Here is a 6,000-nt window from a genome sequence, read left to right as displayed (position 1 = left end):
GCGATCTTACCCTATTCTTACCCCTGCCATGGTGAGGACACCCAGAGCTACCTCTGCTACACGGTCCCGATCGCCAAGAGGCTCAGACGACCCCTCCGCCAGACATATACCGGAGATATTCAGAGCGCGACCCTCAGGTAGGATGCAGGCCTCACAGGCAGAAGCGCGGGATCGGAGGCATCACACGCTGCAAGCCCTGGTACTGACCGACCTCATAGCCATGCAACGGCGGTGAACATAGATGACCTCCGCAGCGTTGCATCAAAAGCGCGCTAATGGCGGCGATATCTGACATGAGATCTGACATACATGCTATGACTCTACAAGTGGAGGAGGTAGAAGCAGTACAAGCGCGGCAGGATACTGCCCTATGCCAAGTCCAACAGATAACAGAATCTCATGCCATACATCTCAGGGATATTAACCAGCACCTAGAGGATTTGGACAATCGTGGAAGGTGGAAGGCGCCGCAATCTCCGAGTAAGAGGCATTCCGGAGGCCATCGAACCCTCCCAATTATCTCAAACGGTCGCCATGCTGTTTAATGAGATACTCGACCGCCCGCCTACTACACAGATTGGTTTTGAACGTATACATAGAGTGCTGCGGCCCAGAGGGAGAGAGACAGATCCCCCAAGGGATGTTGTTTGTTGCCTCATGGATTTCCAGCTTAAAGAGCAGATTCTACATGCGGCCAGAACACACAACCAGGTCACAGTACAGGGCGCTACAGTCAAAATCTACCAAGACCTCTCTGTCATCACCTTGCAGAGGAGGAGGGAACTCCACCCACTTCTGGAATCTCTGAGAGCTAGATCCATTGTATACAGATGGAAGTTCCCCTTTGGCCTAACAGCGCCTCACCACGGCAAAACAGCAATTCTCAGAGTGCCTGAAGACCTGGATCACTTTTTCTTCACGCTAGACATCCCACCAGTGCAACTGTCAGATTGGTACAGCGACTTTCGCCTCTCAACACTCACCCGAGCTATTTCTATGGACGGTATCGCAGATGCGGGCAATTTCAGCATTGGCCGCCGCCGCCCTCACCCCATTCCTCCTCGCTCGCCCCCGCAAGATATCGGAGCACCAAGAAATGGTAGCCTCACGGCTTCCCCGGCGCACCGCAGGGCCTGGATCCACTGATCTCATCATCACGACACCGACTTCTGCTCCCATCTGACTCTAAGGTACTGTGATTCCTTCCCTGTTTCCTGCCACCCGTTTACCTTACCTTATCTCAAGCTCAATGCAATACCCTGTGACTACACCTGCGGGCCAAACCCTGTATTGTCTAGAATTTCAGACTGCCTGATCACTCAACGGACCCTCAACGGACCCCCCAAGTCAACCCTCAAATCCCTTCGTATGGTTCCACGACCTCAGGATTAGCCCACAGCCCCATAAGCATTTAGCCTGTTTTCTCCTTCCCTCTCTCACCCCCCCCTCCCCCCTACGATGGTTCAAAGCTGTGAAGGTACTTAACTTACCAGAATTTAACTCCAATAACTTTGGGCCATTCAAGATAGACACAGAGGGGTTGTGACAGGCCCCCAAGCTTAATTTTTTTCTGGTACCGAACACCTATATTCCTACATTGGGTTTGATTTACTGGTCTATCATTTGTTAACAATTTTAAGTAGAATACAACAGAATCTACATTGTGCCTTTTGCCTATCCTCAACTCCTTGCATCCCTGATCTATTCTCCCCTTCCTCACCCTCTCCTAACTGCTCTCCTCCTCTTCCACTCCTTCCTCCCTCCCCCCCTTCCTTCTTCCTTCTTTTCTCTTCTAAATACCTGTTACCTCCTTTCATAGAAACTCTCTGGTCAATAACTTGACATTTTAGTTTTAGGCTTTCACTGGTTCCTTCTATAGACCTGAGGTCCTATCAGACTGAAGAGGGCAAAGCTGAGGTTTTAGTTTCAATAGCCAGCAAAGAGTAGGTCCTGCTCAGAAAGGAGCTTCCTTTCCTTCCTCTGCCTCAAAAGCACCCAAGTGGGTCTCCCCCGATCGGGATTGACTCCTAATTGACATGTTTAGCAATATGATACTCCCCACTTCTCCCGGAGGGCAAGCATATCTCCTGGCCTACCAACACTTACTGGAGCCCGGGCCTGAGCATGACCTTCTCCAACTCAGCATAGAATCTATTTGTAAGTTGCAGCATCAAGAGGGGTATGACCCTGCTTTAGAGCATGCCAAAACCTCAGTTCTTCACAAGGTATGGAACGTTTTTGTTAAAAATTCATAATTCAAATATATAAAGTTAGGCTGGTAACTTTGTTATTGTAATAATCTTTATAAGATAAATATGATGCTTTTTCAACCACGTTTGTCAGATGGGTAGCAATCTACTTAGATAGGTAAAAGAAAATATATGTATATGTATTATGTGATCAGTTTGTTTCTCTTTTATACCACTTCCCAGTCCCATGAACCTAGCCTCGTACTAATTTCTGAGTGTAGGACACACAAGAAGATCCATCTAACACTCAATCCTCCTTTTTATAACAGTCTGGCTTAGATCTCTCATTCCCTAACCCCCATATCCTCCTGAGAGACGACACCTCTTTAGGAGCATTCAACATTGTCCCTCTCCTGAAAGTTTGGTTTAATCCATGTATATCTAGAACGTGTTTACATGGTTGTGGCGACGATCAAGCCACTGCTCTCACCTCACCATGGTCGGTCTCAGACGTGCGAGTGGGTCGGTCTCAGGGGGAGCTTTAGCTCTACCTGGGACCAGGTCTACCTACAACTCCTCCTGATCCCTTACCTTCGAAGACTCGACAGGACATGGAGCCCTCCCCTCTCGGTCCGTACCCAGCGCTCAGCCTCCCACGCAGGAGACTCTGGTAGTCTTGACTGACCTTTTCCAGGTTAATCCCCTCATAAGGCGTAGGTTTGCAGGTCAACCCCACCAACCGGTTGTCCTTACATCCCCCCCCCCCCCCCAGGGTAACTTAGTGCCCCTTAATCCCCGTTTGTTCTCCTTTATTCACACACTCATTCCTCCCCATCTACTTTCATCTAAAATTCCCCCCCTCTCCTCTCTTCTTGCCCCCCCCACCTAACACCCCTTCTGCCTGCACGGGTCTCTGGCTTACCCCCGTTTATATCCCCCTTCTGCCCCTTGGGCCACCTCCCAAATCACCATGTCACAAGTTCAACCCAACTCGGACCATCTCACATTTAAAATTCTATCCCTGAATGTTAGGGGTCTGAACACCCCAGAAAAATGCTCCCGATTGCTATCTTATGCAAAACAATCTAAAACAGATGTGGTTTTCCTGCAAGAAACCCACTTCTGCTCTAAATACACACCGAAAATGACGAATCCTCAATTTCCCCATGGTTATCACGCCACTTCCCCAGTCACCAAATCTAAAGGAGTCTCTATTCTTCTCTCCAAAAACTCGCCAATCAACATTACAGATTCTCTTCTAGATGAACAAGGGAGATTTGTCTTTCTCAAAGGAACCTTAAAAAATAGACCCATCACCCTAGCAAACATATATAGCCCCAACTCTTCACAAGTCCCTTTCTTTCGTGCTATGTCTCAGCAACTACTCTCCTTTCAGGAGGGAATACTGATACTGGGGGGAGATTTCAATCTACCCCTCGATCCCCTTTTGGACACCTCATCAGGCAAATCACATCTTACTTATAGAGCACTCAAACAAATCAGGCATTGCCTTCATGAACTCTCTTTACACGACACATGGCGCATCTTGCATCCCAAAGACAAAGACTTTACCTACTTCTCTGCCCCTCACAACAAAAATTCTCGCATAGACTACCTTTTCTTATCGCAACAGGACCTATCACTACTTAAGACCGCATCTATTGAACCCATGACATTATCTGATCACCACCCTGTCTCCTTGACACTTACCTTCCCAGAGATTAGTGATGGCACATTCATATGGAAGTTAGACCCCACTATCTTAGCCGACAAATCAATTGAAAGTGACCTAAATAAATGCCTGACAGACTACTTCTCAGAAAATGACTCCCCGGACATTTCCAAAATGACTCAGTGGAAGGCACATAAATGTGTTATAAGAGGCAAAATAATATCAATTTCGGCAGCGCTCAGGAAAAACCGTAAGGCCAGACTCACTGAACTGTTTACAAGACTGAGGAAGTTAGAAACATGTCACAAACTAACACTAGCAAAACATACCCTAACAGAACTAACCGACACTCGAGTCCTAATTAATGAGACCCTGAACATCACCCTTATAAAAAATTTAATTCTATCCTAAAAGCTCTTTTATGATCAGATGATCATTTAACGCACGAACAAGCTATCTCCTCCTTCCTCACCCAATTCGCCCCAGCTAAGAATTCCAACAGTTCCAATACCTGTCGAATCTTAATATTAATCTGTCGAAATCCTTTGCCCTCAACATCTCTTTACCCCAAAAAATAGTTGACCAATGTAAGACAAATTTCCCCTTTCATTGGAAGAATGACTCCATCACATACTTAGGCATCCAGATCCCCTTCAAATTATCCAACTTATATGCAAAAAACTTTACACCCCTCTTGAATCAATTGACTAAAGATCTCAAAGGATGGGACAAGCCTATATTTTCATGGTTTGGTAGAGCAGCGATTTTGAAAATGAATGCAATTCCGAGAATGCTTTACCTGCTCCAAACGATTCCCATCCACATCCCCGGCTCCTTTTTTAGAAGTTACAGACAACTTTGTTCCAGATTTCTCTGGAGTAATCTTAAGCACAGAATAAACTATGACCTACTCTCACGCCCGAGGAATCTGGGGAGAATCGGACTACCAAACCTCCATAAATACCATACTACAACACACTTGACCAGGATAGTAGATTGGAATGTGCAAGCCACCAGTAAAGACTGGATACCCCTAGAGGCCTCATTCACAGAATTGTCCTTATCTTCCTCACCGTGGATCCCTTATCGACTCATTCCACGAGCCTGCTACAACACCCTCTTATAGGCCCAACTTTAAGATGCTTTCACCATGTCTGCAAACAATCGAACATCTCATCCTCTCCGGGCCCCCTAACTCCTCTAAAACTTAACCCCGACCCACCGGGAATGAAGCAAGATTATTTAGCAGACTATTGGTCCTCGACCCACATCAGAGCACACCAATTTTTCCATTGCTGGAAAATACAAACCAGAACCCAGCTTGCGACTCAGACAGGGGACACCCTTATTCCTCCCTGGTCCTACCTCCTGTTGGCCTCGTACTTGCAGAACCTAGACAAAAACTCCTGTTGCTCCAGGCGACTCTCTCCCTTCGAAACGCTTTGCACTCAAACCCCCCCCCCCCCCCAAAAACAAACCTCATCTCCTCTACACACAATTTGCTCTTTGCGGAACTCAGAGCGAATGACACGCCAGCTTACAAGAAATGGGAAAGGGACTTGACCATCTCACTCTCGGAAGACCAGTGGGAGCAAATTCATGTCAACATACATAAAGGGTCCTCTAATGTGAGCACCCAAGAGAATGGATTTAAAATCCAATCCAGATGGTACCATACTCCGGTGGTAGTCCATAAATACAAACCTAACGTTCCTGAGACCTGCTGGAGATGTAACCAGGACAGGGGAACGTTATTACACATATGGTGGTCCTGCCCATCAATCCAGCATTTTTGGACGGAAGTACACAGTTTCACAGAAAAAATCTCCTCCTACACACTAGAATTTACTCCAGCCCAGTTTCTCTTGTACTATTCCAGCCTACCACATAGCACTTACCACAAATCGTTGACAATGCATCTAAATAACACGGCCAAGCAATGCATACCTATTTATTGGCAATCCTCCCGTGTTCCCACCATCAAGGATTGGTTTCTCAGAATTCAAAAAGTTGCGGAAATGGAGAAACTTATTAATATTTCCCGAGACACCCCATATAAGTACAACACGAAGTGGGCCTGCTGGATTCACTTTCAGACTTCACATTTGTCACATATGGCATCTCGCTCATAACCATGTG

This window comes from Lithobates pipiens, unplaced genomic scaffold (genome assembly GCF_037356315.1).
Source record: "Lithobates pipiens isolate NorthernLeopardFrog02 unplaced genomic scaffold, aLitPip1_a1.2 Scaffold_8, whole genome shotgun sequence".
Lineage (NCBI taxonomy): Eukaryota > Metazoa > Chordata > Amphibia > Anura > Ranidae > Lithobates > Lithobates pipiens.
The sequence above is the reverse complement of the archived record's forward strand: the minus strand, read 5'-3'. Positions refer to the sequence as shown.